This window comes from Patella vulgata, chromosome 3 (assembly GCF_932274485.2).
Source record: "Patella vulgata chromosome 3, xgPatVulg1.2, whole genome shotgun sequence".
In the NCBI taxonomy this organism is placed as follows: domain Eukaryota; kingdom Metazoa; phylum Mollusca; class Gastropoda; family Patellidae; genus Patella; species Patella vulgata.
In genome coordinates this window covers 41015550-41037775 of record NC_065881.2, presented here as the reverse complement: position 1 = coordinate 41037775, position 22226 = coordinate 41015550, and the positions used below count along the sequence as shown (strand labels likewise).

General features: G+C 36.6%; 1 protein-coding gene and 1 long non-coding RNA gene across 3 annotated transcripts in view; both read left to right on the top strand.

Annotated features, from left to right (window-relative positions):
- Positions 1-6428: 6428 nt before the first annotated feature.
- LOC126814529 (protein mono-ADP-ribosyltransferase PARP14) overlaps positions 6429-22226 on the top strand; it is a 123955-nt gene continuing 108157 nt past the window's right edge. The window contains exon 1 of one of the 2 annotated variants that reach the window (XM_056099581.1): positions 6429-6464. The gene's annotated coding sequence lies outside the window, so the exon portion shown is untranslated. The remainder of the gene's footprint in view (positions 6465-22226) is intronic. The other variant, XM_050539727.2, reaches the window with a different exon arrangement.
- The window catches only part of LOC126814566 (uncharacterized), a 114037-nt gene continuing 108157 nt past the window's right edge, over positions 16347-22226 (top strand). Inside the window, exon 1 of the long non-coding RNA XR_008787552.1 lies at positions 16347-16391. This is a non-coding gene — a long non-coding RNA (uncharacterized LOC126814566). The remainder of the gene's footprint in view (positions 16392-22226) is intronic.

Sequence of the window (22226 nt, the reverse complement as noted above, 5' to 3'; positions counted from 1 at the left end):
TTCATAATTACATCTATGAATATTCAATCATGTCATATGTAACCTAAATGGCATGGTTCTCTTCCATTTTGACAATAAAATTCGATAACCGCTCACTCTCTGTCTCTAATATTTTCAGGCCTATGACCAGCTAGACCAATTGTGATGTGGGGCCAGGGTCGTGAGTTCCACTGACCAAGCCATCGAGTCAGCCCAGTCAAGAGCATTAGTCCGTTCGTGACATATCTTGCAACCACCTAAATTTAACTTGAGCAAGACGTGTTACACTAGCAATTATTTGCCCATTGACTTCAATGTTAAATGGCTGCAACATCACAGGCTGTAGCTGTTTGCTCAACATTTCGTTGGTTCCAATCTTTATAGGCACAATGGGGACCACATTTGGCAATATTCTCATCATATATTTGTAGGGGGTTGACCATTTAGATTTTTTGCTACGGGGATTTGAAGTTGACTGGGGTGAAAATCTCACTTCCGACAAAAAGACACTTTACATCCCCTATCCCTCCGCTGTAATATCATCAGTATTACCCAAAACTGCTATGAAATTGCAAATTTGATCCCTTTTCTCCAATTCTAGACCAAAAAGTCAACCCAAAGATGCAGGAAGAGAGGAGAAAAAAATTAAGGGAAAAATTATCTATTTATAACTCGCAGTTTAAACAAATCTGTTGTTATCTAATAAACAAACATATATGCAATGCCCTGGCCAAAGATTATGAAAATCTATGCATTTTCAGATGAGTTGTGCGGCATTCTGCAAACACTATAATACACCAGAAAACTGCGGAATTTCAGACAGAAATTTTGAATTAAACAGAACATTTTTATTTTTGAACATAAATGCATTCTGTAAAAAGATGAGATAAATTGAATATAAATCAAACACGAAAATACTTTAAAACAGTAATCATGATGCTATATTAGACTTTTTAACACTTTCATCGAAAACCACACAGTTTTTCTCTGTTAACATAGTTTCAAGTCCCAAATTGTGGTCAAATCTAAAATGTTGAAACATGCAGGGCCCATGAATTTCAAAATATCTCCCATATAGGCCTAGCTGTATTTTCACAGGATAAGTAAGTTGAAATAATCTGATTATGTAACACTACAACAGTTTTTTCATCCCCACCCCCCAGTATGGAATCTGATACATTGCTGACCAATCATAGGTCTCCCTGTTCATTCTGGCCTGTCAAATGATTTACAATGGCGATGGTGCCTACAACTTTCCTGAAGAGATATGCACAACCGTCAAAACACAAGCCATTTATGTTACCTTCAAATATGAGAGGCCATGATAAACACAAGGGCGTCCTTTTCAAGCTCGGAAATGAAGTCATCACCAAACAGCAAAGTTTACAAAGGTCCTCGGGGCTGGAACCCAAACTGATTACAATGGCCTCAATGGGCAAATAATTGCTAGTCTGAGTCCATCTTATCTTAGGCTTACAACTAGAGTTATTTTTCCCTGGGATCGTTTATTTTTCTGGAAAAATACCGTATTTTAATGACATGCAGAAATAGTTACGTGATCAAATTTATTTCCGTAATATGCATGGAGAAAATCTCGAGCAGAAAATCTCGAGTAGAGAATATGAAGTTGAAAGTCGAATGTCAAAAGTTGATTATTGAAAGTAGAAATTCTGTTGTTGAAAGTAGAATATTTACGACAAAGTTGAAAAGGTGGACTTATTAGGTTGAAAAGCACGAGCGGTATATGTTTCCCCACATGAAAATGTCCATTTTGGATAAGAATTTTCTCTTTTGCTTTTTATTTTCTACTTTCTACTGCAGATCGCATTTTGAACCTGATAACCCGCCATATACTATAGCCTATTGGAAGTCAACGCAATTTTATGGGCCTTCGATTTGACGGAGTGCAGATAGAACGGTATCGCATAAAAATCTGGCTTACTTTTTCCATACGTCCGAAGTTTATGGATCGATAGCGAATTTTCTTATTGATCAGTAAATATTAGGAAAAGATCGACAAATTTCTTTTCGGTGGCAGATTTTATGTCCCTATTTTTTAGGTCATTTTGTTCAAGTTTAAAATGTATGGTTAAAGAACCTGTGCTATGGCAAAATGATTTTCTTGAAACAGCAGTTTTACGAGTAAGTTCATAATCCGCTACAAATGACGTGTCAAGGGGTTTGTTTTTATTATCCGATAAGAATCTTTTCAAGTAAAGAAGCATCGCTGAGTGGATGGATACCACATTCCGCTAGACATCACATGTTACTGACACGCTTAGGCATATTGAGAATGGATTTACAAATGTTTATTGTACTTCTGTTTTCTTCAAATTTATCCCATCTGTCAATCTTAATTATGTTTTTGTTTTTGATAAGGTATGAACCCCAAAATATCTGCCCCATAAAGGGCTATCTGCAATAGAATGATAAAGCTTTATCATTATTGTAGAGGACAGTGATTCAGTACAGCATGGTTTCTGTCTTATCGCATACCAAGCTCGTCGGGATTTTTTCATTTGGTCACAAAATGCTGTTTTAAAGCTAGAATTTTTAGTAATCGTTAATCCAAGATAATTGTACGTTTCGGTATTTTACAGTTCAAATTCTTCAAAATAAAATTTATATTCACACTTTTGCTCTTTACTTGTTTTAGAATTAAGGAACGTCATTATGTTTTTTATTATTCGGATTAAGTTTCAGTTGCCAATTGGAACAGAACTCAGATAAATTATTTAATTGTTTCTGTAGATCAGCCTCATTATAGAGGACAATAAAACTAAATCATCCGCAAACATAAGATGGGGTTTACCGTTAAGCAGCGGGATGTTAGCTGATTTTTTAAAGTAGTTTTGCAGATCGTTAACATATATATTAAACTGGGTTGGACTCATGTTACAACCCTGCTTGACACCAACCGTCGAAGAAATTACCTCGGATAATTTATCATTAGATTTTACCTTATAAGTTGTTTTATGATACATCGATTGTATAATATTATATACATTACCGTTTATATCATATTTAACTAATTTGTAGAGAAGTCCATCTCGCCATACTGAATCAAATGCTTTTTTGAAATCGACAAAACATAGGTACAAATTTCGTATAATTTTCGGTTAATAATAGTCTTTAATATAAAAAAATTATCTATTGTTCGTTGTCCTGTTCTAAATCCTCCCTGTGATTTATCAAAAATATTATTGTTTTCTAGGTATGAGAATCGTTGATTATTAATTGCTAAAACCGTTTACCTAAACAGCTATAGCTAACGCAATTCCTCTGTAATTATTAACATTATTAATGCCTCTCTTCTTATAAACAGGTATTAAATATGAATCTGTCCATTTGTCTCGAAAATGTCCTGACGAGAGAATGAGATTAAAGAACCTGAGGTAGTGGTCAATAAGAGTACTAGAGGAATGTTTAATCATTTCATTAATTATCAAGCCTGGTCCGCTGGATTTGTTGTTCTTTAGATTTCTCACGGTTGTCGGGTTGTTTTAAATTCAAACGCGGAGATGGGCTTATTTATGTATATGTCACAGTTTTATCCGATTTTAAAAATCGTTTAAATAAATATATCATTGTTTCATCCTGATGATGCTTGAGTTCGAACTTCGTAAAAATCGGACATAAACTGCCCGACAAAATGGGCGCTCCTTGAACGCAAATAGTGTAAAAGTATGTAATACCAAGGTTGTGGACCCATTAGAGGTCACAAATTTTGTCCGATTTTGATTAAACTTAAAATATATGTTTATACCCCAAAGATCTCAGTTCCTTTACATACTCGCACATATCAGACAATAACTTCCTGGATTATGCTTGTGGATCTTCTAGAGGTCAGAATTTTTATCCGATTTTAGAAACCGTTTAAATATATTACCATTGCACCGATTTCAGAAAACGTTTAAATATTATGTCACCGTTACACCATAAGGAAGATTGAGTTCTAATTTCGGGAAAATCAAAATTAAACTGCCCGACAAAATGGCCGCTCCTTTCACACAAATTGTGTAAAAGTATGTATACGAAGGTTGTGGACCCTCTAGGGGTCACAATTGTTGTTCGATTTTGATGAAACTTAAAATATATCTTTATATCCCAATGATCTCAGTACCTTTCAATATTTGCGCATTTCAGACCATAACTTCCTGGATTATGGCCCCTGTATGTATGAAAAATCGCAGGTTATTTTTAGCTTTATCCCTATCCATCTCTTGCAAAATGTGGGCGTAATCAGGTTTCATCAAAATCGGATAAAAATTGTGACCTCTAGAGGGTCCACAACTTTGATATATCATATTTTTATACTATTTGCGCACGCGGGGCGGCCATTTTGTCCGGCAGTTTTGGTCCGATTTTAACGAAATTCGAACTCAACCGTCATTACGGTGCAACGGTTTTGTATTCGGACATTTTTTTTTTAAATCGGATAATAATTGTGACCTCTAGAGGGATCACAAGCTAAAAACGCGATTTTTGTACAATCAGGGACCAGGAAGTTACGATCTGATATGCGCAAATATCGAAATGAACCAAGATCTTTGGGTTATAAACATGCATTTCAAGTACGAAACAAGGGCGCCCATTTTAGTCCTTCTCCCCCTTACTCCTTGCATGTTACTTGTCCTGCTTCCAGTGTGTATCTCAAGTTTTTCATGATGAACCACATCAGGCACGTAGCCAGCTTGCTGGCTGCTGGGGGGGGGGGGGTCGGTGACGTTTTTAGGGGGTGGAGGGGCAGTGACTTTTTTTTGGAGGGGGGGGGGTACACCCGGCACAGTCTACAGTAGATATTTTAGAGCTATGGTCGGCAAATTCTTTTTCGGGGGGGGGGGGGGGAAACATTTTTCGGGGGTGGGGCACCGCTGGCTACGGGCCTGAAGCACATAATACGTGCTTTTGGGTAAGAGGTAGTTCCTTTAGGAACTGTCTCTGATCGGACGATGTCTGCTGACAGTTCCTATCGCTTTCTATATAGATGCAGTATGAAAATACGGTAAAATACCGCTCATCTACTACCTCTGTTCTCAGACTATTTTGAACACTTCTATTTTTCACCGAGAATGTTTATTTTTCGCAAAAGGAATCATTTATGGTCATATCTGACATAAATTTATAATAATTCAACACTATGTTCAAGGTGTGTGTGTTTTAAATCGCAAAATATTCTGCTTGAAAATAGTCTTGAATTATTATAAATGTGTGTCAGCTGTGGCAAGAAATGATTCCTTTGGAAAACAAAGAAGAATCTAGGTGAAAAATAGTCGGCGAGGATTCCAAAATAGCCTTAGACCAAAGGTGTGGATGAGCGATATTTTCATATTGAACCTATAGAAAGCGATAGGAATTGTCAGCGGACACCGTCCGATCAGAGACAGTTGCTCAATCTGTGGTAGTACGTACGCGTTCTACCCAACGAAAATTTGGGAAAAAGTTAGAGCCGGTCTAAGAGACGATAATTAACATTAAAATCAATGGGGAAATCATTGGTGATCTGTGGCCACATGCCAATATCGAAAGGAACCGAGATCTTCGGGAGATAAACCTACATTTCAAGTTTTGTCAAAATCGGATAGGAATTGTGACCTGTAGAGTGTCCACAAAAATTGTGGACGGACGTTCGGGCGGACAGGGTGACGATAATACACGTTCACATGAAAATATGAGCGTATAAAAAGGATATTTAAGAGATAACCCTGGCGGGGGAAGGTGGGTGGGGTACTTATCTTCTTTTGATTTCGCAATCTAACAAAATTCAGTATAATATAGATATAGGACGGAATTATTACTATCGGTGTGAAGATCAAAAAGAGCGAGTGTCCTAATGCTATGGACAGACGAGCGTATTTTTCCACCCGATCGCGGGGAATTGAAATTCGCCAGCGATTTTTTTTACGGCCGATAACGAACGGGCACACGTAGCCACTCTGTGAGTAATTATGTCGATCACGTGACTTGTACAAAATGGCAGCCATTTTGAGATCATGTGATATCAACGATCTCGATGATTGGCTTATAAAAATGAATCGCCCGACAACATACGCTGGACACGGGCACACGAGCGAATTTAATCGCCGGCGAAAAATATTCGGCCGAAAATATCTAACATGCTAGATACGAGCGATTGATCGGCCGGATGGTTCGCCGAGCAGAATCGTCGTCGCCCTGAAGGGGCACACGGGCGTATTTTTCGAGCGATTTTAAAAATCGGCGCGATCGGGCGAAAAAATACGCTCGTCTGTCCCCCACTTTACTTTGTATGTATATATACAGATCGATATAAAAAAATTATTCCCCAGAAACGTATATTTAGTAGAAAATTCAATGTGGAATACCCGTACGCGTAATTGGCAGGCCACGTGATAACGGTCAGCGAATCGTAGCTGTTGTTGATTGTGGGCGTTGACAAGGAAATTATAACAAAACGAAACTAAAAGAAGACGTACGTCAGCAGAGTTTGGCAACTGAATGTGACTGTAAGTCTTTGCTCAATGTATTTAGATAACTAAATTCATCTTAAAATACGAAACTTTCATTTTTTTAAAAAAAATATTACGGCGAATCGTGAAGAGGCTTGTGACATTGTAAGTATAATATGTTTAAAGTTGGCGTAATTAGGTAAAGTAATGTGTTGGCCTAAGTTAAAATAAGTTGGCATAGGCTCGTATTTCTTTGTTTCTTTTCGATTGTTTTCCTTGTGCCGTGGGTTAACCTGGAAAATAAAATGTTGCTTTTGAAAAAGTATATACTAATAGTTATTGTATCACCTGCAAGAACTTTTCTGGGAAAAATTTTAATTTGTCTATGATCATTTACCTGTATATGTGTATTGAACAGGAAATATTTCATACGGGCAAGGAAGTTGAAACTGCCGTATATGAGTTATCTACTTTTTTAATTGGGGGTTTCAATTTACTCCACTACTGCGCACCAAATAATTCTGAAATTATTTTCAATGTCGAAGACTTTGGATGATACTGAGTTAGAGACTTAGCTACTTTAAGGGAAAATCGCAAGTAGGCCTATAGAAGACCTGACAGGTTTAACGTCCACTCGACACAAACTAGGTCATTTCGGGACTAAAACATGGTTTAATTTTATTTTCACAATTCGCTTGCGCGTAGGGGTCTTTAGCAGTGGGAGGGACCCGGAGAAAACCCACAAAGTTGGACAGGCGACCCTACTCCGTGTCACGTACAACCGGGGATTCGAAACCACGCCAGTCGACTCAAGGACAGACTTTATGATACAGCACGCACGTAACCATTCAGCCACCCCCCCCCCCCCAAAAAAAAAAAAAAAAAAAAAAATAGGCTGAACTTAGTACTATACATGGATGGACGCCAAAAGGAGAGGGGTTTAATTAATTTACAATTGCTACGCTTCCGGAGTGCAGTTTTTTTTACCTTAGATATTCTACGCATGCCTAACAATATCACACTAGCGATATCATAATGTATTTACCAGCAATGTATTTTCTTCAGAAAATTTCACGCTGAATAGTAATACCCGTACGCGTAATTGACAGATCACATGACAACTGAAGAAGAATCGTGGTTGTTGTTTGTGGGCGTTGATAAGGAAATTATAACGAAACGAAACTGAAAGGTGGTCTTAATTCTTTACTCCGTGTACTTTTAAAAAATAAAGTTCATGCAAAATACGACATATACTGTGTTAATTGCCCCCCGCCTTTCGAAGAAAGCAGGGGGCTATTAAAATGGGTTCGTCCGTCCGTCTGTCTGTCCGGGGCACGATAACTTTGGTTTTAATTACGTGAGAGTGATGAAACTCCGAGTATAGATTCATTATATCATTACCTTGATCTAAGTTCGATGATGCGAATTTCCTCCGGAGGAGTGGGGGGCACGGTGGCTAAATGGGTAAGACGCTGGCTCACTAGCCTGGTGGTCGGGTGTTCGATCCATGCATATTGGCCGAGAAATTCATCCAGATTTTCCAACGGGGTTCCCCCTTGTCAGTGATGCAGGGGGTACAGCTGTCTAGTCGTTCGGATGGGACAAAAAAAAACGAGGTCCCGTGTACACATTGGCGTGCACGTAAAAGATCCCTTGACAGTTATAGTAGGTCGTAGTGCCGCTGTCCGGGCACGGTTTCCCGCATAGCACACTGTATGATGTATGCCCGTCTTCATTAGCCCAGTTCGGAGCACAACAGTAAGACGTTAAATTTCATTTCTTTTGCCAATCTCTCAATTTTACTGGTCAGATTTTTACTGCTAAACGGTCGTGTGTCAGTCTCTGTGAACGCCTGAACAATGTAATGGCACATTTTAGTGAGAAAATAAGACCTTGCTTACCTGGCAGTATGTGCAACACACCATGCTGTTAAAAATACGTCCCATTCTGCTAAGCAGCATCCTCGGTATCCCCAGTGCACTCATTCCGTTCTACTCCACTATACCCTGTGTTTATCCATAGGGTTTCCACGATTTCAAATTATCTGCCATGACCTTGATTGTAGCTATGGTATACGAACCAATCAAATAACCATATTCGTGTCCATTTACTGAATGATTCATGTAAATAATGTATATATTTCTAATTCATTTACATTTAATTGTATTATCAAATTCTTTAGTATGTGTCGCTGATTTCAAATACGAATAATATCTATATGTTTGACTTTTTTTATTATTATTACTATTCGTTCTTTGTCTGAAATGTTTCATTCATAATAACTTGTCTACGATATCACGTGGACGTAAAACTCCGCGAACGAACGAACGAACATACAAACGATTCTCAATAAAACTCTTGAACCTACATAAACGTCCGGTCTTCATTAATATAATTTTATATAATTTGTTGTTAATAAATACGCATTTAGAACAATTTGGACTTCTTTCATTTAGGCTAACTCCTAACCTTGTTGGATGAGAGTTACTACCCTTTGCCAACTTCCTTTGCAATTGACTATTTATGGGATTGGTCGATAAAAATTGAACAATTATCAAGTTCTGATAACTTGAAAACGTGTCCCCCCATAGATTAACCCAGGGGTTAGTGGAGAAGAACGGAATGAAACCACTGGGGATACCGAGGATGGCTAAACAGTTTAAATCTAAATATAGGGTAACGCACAAATATTAAGGAAACACTTAAGGAGTATAATCCATGAAGTTTTATCCAACTCCAATAAAAATTGTGACCCCAAGTGGATCCACGTCCTTGGTATCACATACTTTTACACTATTTGCGTACAAGGAGCGGCCGTTTAGGTCCGATTTTCACAAAATTCGATCTCAACCGTCATCAGGGTGTATCGATGATATGTTTGAACGGTTTATAAAATCGGATAAAAAAGGTGACCTCTGGCAGTTCCACAATAAGGGGCCATAATATATGATGTTGCAGTCCGTTTTGCGTGTTTATCGAAAGGAACCGAGATGTTTGGGATATAAATAGGCTGGGGCTATTTGCCACATGTGGTAAGAAAACCCGGACACTATTTGCCACATGTGGCAAGTCTCCGTACCGCAATTATCAACCGATTTCAATGAAACTTACAGATCACGATAACATTAATGATATCTCAGAGTAGGCAAAATTTCGACCACTTCTGGTTAGCGGTTTCCGAGATATGAGGTTACCACACATTTCATGTGGCACGGCTAAAGACCGCAATTACCAACCGATTTCAATGAAACTTACAGAAAATGATAACATTAATAATATCTCAGAGTAGGCAAAATTTCGACCACTTCCGGTTAGCGATTTCCTTGATATCAGGTTACCACACATTTCATGTGGCACGGCTAAAGACCGCAATTACCAACCGATTTCAATGAAACTTGCAGATCAGATTAATTACATTAATAATATCTCAGAGTAGACAAAAATTCGACCACTTCCGGCTAGCAGTTTTGGGGATATCAGGTTACCACAAATTTCATGTGGCACGGCTACAGATTGCAATTACCAACCGATTTCAATGAACCTGATATCTCGGAAATCGCTAACCGGAAATGGTCAAAATTTTGCATACTCTGAGATATTATTAATATTATTATAATCTGCAAGTTTCATTGAAATAGGTTGGTAATTGCGGCCTGTAGCCGTGCCACGGGAAATGTGTGGTAACCTGATATCTAGGAAACTGCTAACCGGAAATGGTCAAAATTTTGCATACTCTGAGATATTATTAATGTAATGATAATCTGCAAGTTTCATTGAAATAGGTTTGTAATTGCGGCCTGTAGCCGTGCCACAGGAAATGTGTGGTAACCTGATATCTCGGAAACTGCTTACCGGAAATGGTCGAAATTTTGCCTACTCTGGGGTATTATTAATGTTATCATATTCTATAAGTTTCATGGATATCGGTGCCACATGAAACGTGTGGTAACCAGATATCTCCGAAACCGCTAACCGAAAGTGGTCGAAATTTTGCCTACTCTGAATTATTATTTATGTTATTATATTATGTAAGTTTCATGGATATCAGTTCTTAATTGTGGTCTGTAGCCGTGCCACAAGAAATATGAGGTAACCTGATATCTCCGAAACCGCTAACCGGAAGTGGTTGAAATTGCGGCTACTCTGAGATATTATTAATGTAATTATAATCTGCAAGTTTCATTGAAATCGGTTCGTAATTGCGGACTGTAGCCGTGCCACATGGAAAGTGTGGTAACCTGATACCTCCGAAACCGCTAACCGGAAGTAGTCGAAATTTTGTCTACTCTGAGATATTATTAATGTAATTATAATCTGCAGCCGTGCCACATGAAATGTGTGGTAACCTGATATCTCGGAAACCGCTAACCGGGAGTGGCCGAAACATTGCCTACTGAGATATTATTAATGTAACTATAATCTGCAAGTGTCCTTGAAATCGGTTGGTAATTGCGGTCTGTAGCCGTGCCACATGAAATGTGTGGTAATCTCGGAAACCGCTAACCGGAAGGGGTCGAAATTTTGGCTACTCTGAGATAATTTACACTGGTTACCTGTTAAATATCGAATTGATTTTAAGATTTTATTACTTACTTTTAAATGTTTAAATGATTTAGCTCCTGTTTACCTCTCAGATCTTTTAGAACTTTATACACCTGGCCGAACATTACGTACATCAGATAAACTACTTTTAAAGCCCAAAACTGTTCAACTAGTCTCCTATGGTCAGCGCTCTTTTAGTTATCAAGCACCTGTTTTATGGAATAATCTACCATTTAGTTTAAGATGTTGTACATCTCTGTATTCTTTTAAAAAACAACTTAAAACACATTTATTTAATCAGGCTTTTAACTGACTCTGTATACAACCGTTAACATGTCCATAATCTTGTTGTTTATGTATGATTTACATTGTCACTTTGTAAAGTGCCCCTGAACATGTTATATGAAAGGGCGCACTATAAATATGATGTAATAATAATATTATTAATGTTATCATTTTCTGTAAGTTTCATTGGAATCGGTTGGTAATTGCGGTCTGTAGCCGTGCCACATGAAACGTCTGGTAACCTGGTATCTCCGAAACTGCTAACCGGAAGTGGTCGAATTTTTGGCTACTCTGAGATATTATTAATGTTATCATATTCTGTAAGTTTCATGGATATCGGTTCATAATTGCGGTCTGTAGCCGTGCCACATGCTATGTGTGGTAACCCCCATATCTCGGAAACCGCCAACCGGAAGTGGCCGAAAGTTTGGCTACTCAGAGATGCTATCAATGTTATCATAATCTGTAAGTTTCATTAAAATCGGGTAACAATTGCGGTCTGTAGTCGTAAGGCTATTTTCAAATTCTTGCTTACCACGTGTGGCAAATAGCCACTGCCATATAAATATACTTATAAGTTTCATTAAAATCGGACAAATATTGTGACCTCTACTATTTGTGTACGAGCAGCGACCAGTTTTAGTCCAATTTTCATGAAATTTGAAATCAGCCGTCATTAGAGTGTAACAAAGATACATTTGAACGATATTTAAAATCGGACAACAATTTTGGCCTCTAAAGGGACCACAATTTAGAAAGCGATTTTTCGTACGATCAGGGGCCATAATTCAGTCAATTGTGGCCTGACATGCTCGAATATAGAAATGAATTGAAATCTCAGGGTTATAGACATAAATTTTGAGTTTCATCTAATCGGGAAAAAAATTCTGACCTCTAGGGTGTCCACAATCAAAATACGTGATTTTTCTTAAAATCAGGGGCAATCCATGTAGGTACTGTCCGATACATGTCAATATCAAAATGAACCGAGATCTTTGGGAGATAACCCGATATTTCAAGTTTCGTCAAAATCGGATAAAATTTATGACCTGTAGAGTGTCTACAAATAATTGCGAGCGGACGTCTGGAAGTATGGTGTCATATAGACAATCGACCTATGATATCAATTCGAGGGTGAACTATTATATACTAAAATGGCTATTTTGGTTAACATTTAAACTGACTTCAGAGGTGCTGTGCCATACTCTCACATTATTCATTTTTATACGCCCACATGGAAATGTGGTCGTATATTGCCATCACCCCCGTCCGTCCGTCCGTCTGTCGGTCCGTCCGTCCATCCATCGTCCACAATTTCTTGTGAACACTCTACAGGCTACATTTATCATCTGATTGTTTTGAAATTGATATATGTTGTTTGCATTAGTGAGATGAAGAAGCCTATTTAATTTCAATAACTTCCGTTAATTTCTTCTGGAGTTTATGGCCCTTGTTTCACTTTGTTGCACCTTGTGAACACTCAAACGACAAAAGTTATCAACCGATCTGTATTAAATTTATATGCATCATTTAAATTAGTAAAACGAAGACGGCTATTGAATTCCAGCAATTTCCGATAATTACATCTAGAGTTATGGCCCTTGTTTCACTTTGTCGAATCTTGTGAATGCTCTAATGACAACAGTTATCATCCGATCTGTTTGAAATTGATATGCATCATTTAAATTAGTGAAATGATGAATCCTATTGAATTTCAGCAATTTCGAAACTGTTAATTACGCCGTGAGTTATGGCCCTTGTTTCACTTTGTTGTACCTTATGAATTCTCTAACGACAAAAGTTATTATCCGATCTGTGTGAAATTTATATGCATCAATTAGATTAGTAAAACCAAGAAGCCTATTGAATTTCAGTAATTTCCGTTAATTACATCTAGAGTTATGACCCTTGTTTCACTTTGTTGAATCTTGTGAATGCTCTAATGACAACAGTTATCATCCGATCTGTTTGAAATTGATATCTGGCATTTAAATTAGTGCAACAAAGAATCCTATCGAATTTCAGCAATTTCCATTAATAACGCTGTGAGTTATGGCCCTTGTTTCACTTTGTTGTACCTTGTGAATGCTCTAACGTAAAAGTTATCATCCGATCTGTATGAAATTTATATGTATTGTTGAAATTAGTAAAAGGAACAAGCCTATTGAGTTTCAGCAAATTGCTGTTAATTACATCTAGAGTTATGGCCCTTGTTTAACTTTGTTGAATCTTGAGAATGCTTGAACAACAAAAGTTATCACCAAATCTGTATGAAATTCATATGCATCAATCATTTGAATTAGTAAAACGAAGAAGCCTATTGAATGTCAGCAATTTCCGTCAATTACTTTTAGAGTTATGGCCCTTGTTTTACTTTGTTGAACCTTGTGAACGTTCGAACGACAAAAGTTATCCGATCTGTACGAAATTTATATGCATTATTTGAATTAGAAAAACGAAAAAGCCTGTCGAATTTCAACAATTTCTGTAGATTACTTCCAGAGTTATGGCCCTTGTTTTAGTTTTTAGAACCTTGTGAACCCTCAAACGACGAAAATTATAATGTCATCTGTATGAAATTGTCTATTAAATTCCCCTAATCACCTACAAAAGAATAATTATGTGACAACCCCTGTCGACTGCTCGGACGATTTAGCTGCTGTGGGCGTATGTTTTGTTGCCTGGCAACCTATCTTTTAAAGTTGCACAGGATCTTTGATTACAAACCGATTTAATAATAATAATAATAATAACTTTATTTCAAAAGGGTTGAAAATTAGGCCAATGGCCTTTCTTACATTTTGCCCTTTAATCAATGGGAACATATGTACATTAATAGATAGAGAAGAGATAGAAATTTATACATTAAAAATGAAACTAAAAAGAAACAAAACAAGTTGAACATGTATTTACAGATGTACATTAAGTTGTGGGCACATAAAAGGTTCAATATGGCGTTAAAGAAGATTGACTGTGACAAATTCATAATTAATATATGCAACAATGTATATATATAGATGGTATGATTATAAGGTTAATCAAATCGGGGAAAGACGGTAATTAATTTTCATTTAGATATTTAATTAGTTGGGCGCGGAAGGCGTTGCCGGATTTCAAATGTTTGAGAAAACATGGTAATGTATTCCATAGGCGTGATCCACAGAATTTAATACTATTTTTGACTACACTAAGATTTGGTCTTAGTACAATCAGTCGTTTATTAATGTTAGAGTAAGGGGTGGAATTATATAACAGTGTTTCGGCGAGGTAGTTTGGGCATTGTTGGTTTATAATTTTGTGCAAGAGCATGTATTTATTTAATAGTTGCCTGTTTTCCACATTCAAAACATTGATATTGTTTTTATTGGCTGCATCAGAAATTTCGGCAGTGTGTCGAACATCAAGAATAAGTTTAAGAGCTGAATTTTGCTGGAGTTGAAGTAAGTCTCAAAAATGTTTATCAGAGCTGTCCCATATAGGTGAACAGTAATCAAAATAGGGTTGAATATAACATAGACCGAAATTTAAGAGGTAGGAGTTGTTTTAATTTGCGAAGTTGAAATAATTTTTGGTTAATGATTTTTGAAACATATTTAACATGCTCATTCCACGGAAGATGGTTATCAACGATTACGCCTAGTAGTTTGAAGTTTGAGACATTTTCTATAATAGAATTATTGATAATTATTGACACGTTAGGCTGAATATGTTTTCTTTTTCGTTTAGTAGTAATTACCATACATTTAGTTTTTTGTTCATTTACAAGCATAAGGTTAATTTGGCACCATTTGAGTAGGGAATCGGTATCTAGTTGTAATTTAAATTGAAGGTCAGACATGTTATTTGCGGCAGTATAAACCGTAGTGTCATCGGCAAATAGGTCACAAGAGGTGGAGGGGGAGATCATTTATAAAAATGTTGAACAGTAAAGGCCCTAGGATGGATCCCTGTGGGATTCCATGTATAACGGGCTGAAAAGTAGATGTGTGTCCATTAGCAATTGTACTCTGGCACCGTTGATATAAATAACAACTAATGAACTTAATAGTTTTGGCTGAAAGTTGGTACAAATTACATTTAGCTAAGAGAATATTGTGGTTAACTAGATCAAAAGCCTTTCTAAAATCGAAAAATATTACACCAATAAGATTGCTTTTGTTAAGGGCTTCATAAAAGTTTTCAGTCATATTGGTAAGGGCAGTCAAACAAGAATGTTTATTTCTGAATCCGGATTGATAGGTATTTATCAGATTATGTTTATTCAGATAACTGTAAAGATTACGATGAATATGTCTTGCAAGTATCTTTGAAATTGTTGGAAGTATTGATATTGGCCGATAGTTATCTGGATCAGTTTTTGGTCCATTTTTATGAACCGGCAACACCTTCGCCTTTTTGAATACCTTTGGAAAATAATGTGATTTAATACACGGGTTAAATATATATGTTAAACTATTTGACAGATAATATGACCCTATCTTGAGGAAACGGGGATTTACCATGTCAACACAAACCGACTTAGTAATGTCTAGTGAATCTAAGGCCTTGCATACTTCATTAATTTTTATACGCCCACATTGAAATGTGGTCGTATATTGTCGTCGCCCCCGTCCGTCCGTCCGTCCGGCGTCCACAATTGCTTGTGGACGCTCTAGAGGCTAAAGTTAATATCCGATTGACTTTAAATTTATATACAGTGTTTAAGGCCATGCGACGAAGAAGCCTATTGATTTTCAGCGATTTCCAATAATTACTGCCAGAGTTATGGCCCTTGATCACTTCAAAAAATCTTGTGGATGCTCTAGAGGCCAAAGTTAATATCCGATTGACTTTAAATTTATTCACAGTGTTTAAGGTCATGAGACAAAGAAGCCTATTGATTTTCAGCGATTTCCGATAATTACTGCCAGAGTTCTGGCTCTTGATCACATCAAAAAAATCTTGTGGACTCTCTAGAGGCTAAAGTTAATATCCTATTGACTTTAAATTTATACACAGTGCTTAAGGTCATAAGACGAAAAATCCTATTGATTTTCAGCAATTTACGATGATTACTGCCAGAGTTATGGCCCTTGATCACTTTGAAAAATCTTGTGGAGGCTCTTAAAGTCTAAAGTTAATATCCGATTGACTTTAAATTTATACACAGTGTTTAAGGTCATGAGACAAAGAAGTCTATTCATTTTCAGTGATTTTCGAGAATTACTGCCAGAGTTATGGCCCTTGATCACTTCAAAAAACCTCGTGGATGCTCTAAAGGCTAAAGTTAATATCTGATTGACTTTAAATTTATACACAGTGTTTGAGGTCACGAGGCGAAGAATCCTATTGATTTTCAAAGATTTCTGATAATTACTGCAAAAGTTATGGCCCTTGATCACTTTGAAAAATCTTGTGGACGCTCTAGAGGCCAAAGTTAATATCCGATTGACTTCAGATTGATACACGGAGTTTAAGATCTTGAGACGAACAAGTATATTTGTTTTCAATGAATTTTTATGACTTGGAACAGCTAAATCCATGATACAGTATTAAAAGTTTTGTATACAAAACGTTAGCATGGTTTTCTGAGTTGTTGCTCTTAATCAGATTTTAGTGTATTATAAATGTTTCATTACCGAAAAAAGTAAAAAATATGCGACAACTTTTGTTGACTGCCCGGACGATTTAGCTGCTGTGGGCGTATGTTTCGTTGCCTGGCAACCTATCTTTATTAAAGTAATGTCAAATTCGGTAGTTTGAGGTAATTTTGATTTGATGAAGTTTTGGAGATGACAGTCGTTATCAGATTTTTACTTGTTGATATTATCCTTTATGAGTTTGTCAGCTATATTTGTAAAGTGATTGTTGAAAAGTTCAGGATCAATAGGGAGAGATTGAGTCATATTATTATTACTGTTTACTGATGTTTTAATTGCATTCCAAATTTGTTTAGAGTTTCGACTGTCAGAAACAAGGCTTTTTAAATACTCAGATTTAGAAGATCGGATCATGGATTTTAGGCTGTTTCTACATTTTTTGAACATGGTTATATTTCCTTTCTTCTTGTGATAATCCCTGTTGCGCATTATTGCTAATATTTCATTGGTCAACCAGGGTGGTTTAATGGCAGTTTTGACACGTCTGGTTTTGAGAGGAGCATGCTTATTTATAATTGGGGTTAGTATTTTATACCATAGATCAAGACACTCATCCGGATTATTGGAGTGAAGTATATTATCAAAGGCTGCGGAGGCTAAGTCACTCAGGTAGTTGGCTTCGTTGAATTTTTTGAATGATCTATAGGTAATATAAATGTGTCTTGTTTTGGGGATTTTGATACCTTTTTTACGCCATGTAAAGCAGATTGGAAAGTGATCCGAAATAGAGTATGTGGGGACAACAGATTCAATAATATTATTGGGAGAAGAAACAATGGCATGATCAATCAATGTAGAAGATCTATTCGATACATGTGTTGGGCGTGTAATGATTTGTTTCAGATGGTAATTATCGAGAAAATCAGTCCAGTATTTATTGACAGGATTTAGCAGATCGATGTTTATATCCCCAAAGACTGTGACTTCGTAATTTATATCTATTATAAAGTCCATCATTTCCTTAAAATCTATTAACCACTTCGATCTTGATGCAGGGTTTCTATGTGTACATGAAATTAATAAAGGCTGGGTGTTTTTTTTAAATTGATTTCGACCCAGACTGACTCAATATTACTGTGTTCTAAATCATTTCTTTGTTTACATTTAAGTGACTCTCTTACATAGATTATGGTTCCAGACGAGGTTGTATTGCAACCATCTTTACGAAATGGGGGGTGAAATCCGGGTATAGTTAGATAATCATCCTTGATGTTTTCGTTTAAATGTGTTTCTGAAAAACCTACTATATCATAGTTATCAATTAACAGCTTTAGTTCATCTAATTTGTTATATAAATGACACACATTTAGGTGACAGAAGCGTAGGCCTCTCTGAGTTAAGAAGTTATACATCGAGGATTTAATTTTATTATATAATTATTTACTTATTTTTGAAAAAAAAATAAAAAAAAAAATAAATAAATATAGGGAAAATAAGTAAGTGCAGGTTTTACACGAGAATCAATTACGTATTACCCAAGGTGAGATGAAAACAATACATAAATGAATGCATGTACACGTACGTGTACCTATAATTATAAAAACAATCACAAATACATGTACGAATATTTGCACGCAATAAATGTAAGTAACAAGAAAAATGCTTGTTTACACTTAAAAAAAACCCCCAAAAAACTTATTTACACGACAATCAATTACTATCGACTTAATAAAACGAAATTGATAAATATACCTGTAACTCAATCACAAATACAAACAGATTTTGTGCATGCAACAAAAGTAGTAAAGTGACATACGCATATTTTCAATCAAGGAAAGGGTAGAAGAATGTGAGCATCCATGGAGTGTGCAGTTCAGCTTAATCCTATATGGTCATCAATGTCAAATAGAATGACATACCATAAATTTTACAATGTTGATAACACTTGTAAAGGATATTGTTCATGATATACTTATAAATATACGATCTCATGTTTACATGAAAGACTTTTCATGAACCACACACACGGAAGATGCTATTAATGGCTTTTAAGAAACTATATCTAAGTCTGTAGCACTTTAAACAGAAGCTACGATGTAGGAATTGGCACACAGAGAACAACATGTAGTCTCACTCTCACTTTTTGGTAGGAGCGCATAGTACTTTAATCACATCCTATGAATTTAGCACAGAATAGCTCCTACACGTGTATAAAATAATCTGGAGCACTATACTGCGATATAAACAACTTAGAAACATAACATGAAACTAAAGAAACTTTATGTAGTTAGTATCAATGGTACTGATCAGCACCTAAGAGTATGTATACATGATGTATTGTACTTCGCACTATGTGGTATGTACATGCGTAATATACGTATACATGATGTATTGTACTTAGCACTATATGTTATGTACATGTAATATACGTACATATACGGTAAGCTTAGTTCCTGGAGATTGGAGGCCATATGCTACTTTTGTTAATGTTCATTGAAAATGATCTTGATGTATGTACACGAGGTGGTGGTGGAAATCTTGTGTCTGGTAGTGGTAAATGATGTTGAGCTGAAATTGAATATGTAGTTGCCAGTGTGCTTTCATCAGATTTCAGGGAGTTTACGGTTGTCCCCTGGTATAGGTTGAGGGCCCCTTTGAGGATTGAAGCCAGTCTGCCAGAGCCTTTAAGGTTAAGGTGAGCCTCATTGCGATAAAGATGATGCTTGATTTTATTCTTATCATTATGGTGAGAGAAGCTGGTTGAAGTCCTAATAAACTTGCTTTTAGTAACAGCATACACTTCCTGTAGCACATTATTTAGGGTGTGAATAGGCTTATTAATGTCTCTATTTCTGCTGTTCAGTCTTGGTAAGAGCTGAAGAAAATTCACATTTGCTTTTGGGAATTTGTGTTTTGCACGTTTTATAAGATTGAGGTATGAATTTTTGCAATCGTTGAAATCAGTGTGCGGAGAAGCATTATTTGATCCAATCAGGAAAGCAATTTGATGAGTTTCTTCTGATATTTGACATTTTCCAAGGAATTTGTATGTATCTCCTATTTGTCCACCACTAATGTTACGTACTCCTTGGTTTTATGTCTTGCAAGATAGACGAGCCAACCACTATGTTCTTGTGTTTATCTAACGGTTTTATCCGCTCATGGCGTTCGATTGGGACAGGTTTAGCAGTAATCTTTGATTCGTTTGTAGGGCTCACAGGTTTAGCGAAATCTTTGATTTGTTTGTAGGGCTCACCTTTGGCTTTTCCATGAGTTCAATTTCAAGCTCTGGTGCTTTGGTCATTTTTATACGCACACATTGAAATGTGGTCGTATATTGTTGTCGCCCTCGTCCGTCCGTCCGTCCGGCGTCCACAATTGCTTGTGGACGCTCTATAGGCTAAAGTTAATATACACAGTGTTTAGGGTCATGAGACGAAGAAGCCTATTGATTTTCAGCGATTTTCGATAATTACTGTCAGAGTTATGGCCCTTGATCACTTTGAAAAATCTTGTGGACGCTCTAGAGGCTAAAGTTAATATCCGATTGACTTTAAATTTATACAGTGTTTAAGATCTTGAGACGAACAAGTATATTGATTTTCAAGAATCTTTATGACTTGAACAGCTAAATCCATGATGTTAAAATATTTGTATACTAAACGTTAGCATGGGGCAGAACTTTACAAAAACCAAACAAATTCTAATGGTTTTCTGATAATTACTTAATAAGTTGTTACTCTTAATCAGATTTTAATGTATTATAAATGTTTCATTACCGAAAAAAGTAAAAATATGTGACAACTCTTGTTGACTGCCCGGACGATATAGCTGCTGTGGGCATATGTTTCGTTGCCTGGCAACCTATCTTTAGCAGAGTTATATCATTCATGAGGTCCATGTTTGAAACTTTTAAGGTTGCATTTTCACTTCTGATGTCATCAACAGCAATCATTAAATCACAATTTAGTTCTTCAAGAAGTTTTATTTCTTCACACAGTAAGATATTCTTGGCCTGGGTGTTATGGAGACAAGAGGTGATTTTATTTAATTCCACTCTCAAGCCAGCCACTGTAGATTCAAGAGCGGTTAAATTTGTGTGAAGAGTAGCTAGACGGTTACATGTACCTCTTTCGTTCAATCTATTTATATTTGAGGATCTTTCCGGGACAGGCAGACGACTTGTTCTTTTCTGTTTGATTGTACCGGTACCTTGAATTATATCATTCGTTTCAGTAGATGAAGGGAGTTCCCAAGAAATATTCTGCACACTTGATTCGTGTATGGAGGTTGTAGAATTTGTGTCAGAGAGATCGGGTGTACTTAAAGTTAAATCTTGGTTTTCATATAGACTGCCTGGGAAACTTTCAGATTGGTCAATTTGATGGCTCAGGTTGAAGCTGTGATGCAGTGACTCTTTTACAATATTACTTAAATCTTCAGCTTTTTCATTACTAATGAGGTCAACGATTTCGGGAAAGTGGTCGTTTAAAAAAATGGATTCTCCGGAGCCATTCACAAGGACAGTGGATGTGGTATTGTAGAAATTGATAACATATTTGTATGGTCTCTCACTCTCAAGCGAGATAATAGTTGTAACTGTATAACTGCAACTTTGACAAGTTTTGAAAAAACTTTCAGAATAAGCACTAAGGACTTAATTAATCAATTAGCACCACCGTTTGACGTCACTTTAACAAAAATCTAGGTCAAATATCAAATTTCTACTGCGACAATTGATTGCGAATTGTGATTGCTTTCCAAAAATATCAAGCTGTTGACATTCAGATAAGAATTGTAGGACGAGTATGGTTTTAAAGACTGACATTCCGTTTTCAAAATGGTGGTACATACGGTGAATTTTATCTTGGTGAGATTACTCTAAAAAGTTGATAGACGACTTGTATTGACAAATATTTTTAAACGGCATAATTAAAGAAGTTGAAAATCGGACGTCATTTTCAAATGGGAGATAATCGGAAAATTTTTGTTGACATTTTTGACTTAATCCACCCATTTGTAATGTATTCTGAAAGTTTCAAGTCGAAATACAAACAGCTGCAAAATGGCTGACATTTTGTTCTCTAGTCGGATAAACTAGTGATCAGGCTACGAACGATATCTGGGCAGATCTATTTATCTCGACGATCGGTGCCTGACATAATACTGTAAGACAGCATTTCCGGCAGTCTATTTTTCAAAATTTTCTGGGGGAGGACTCCCTACTTTGACGCTCGTAAGTGGGCTTCGTCGTGATTCGCAAGTCGATCCGTTCGTTTGACACTTTACCTCATCGATCGCCAGAAATATTGCCAGGCTGCATTTCCGGCAACCTGTTTTTCAAAATTTTCTTTTCTTTGGGGGCCTACCCCTATTTGAAGCTCGTGCCTTTGCCCCCTTAACCTTGGACTTT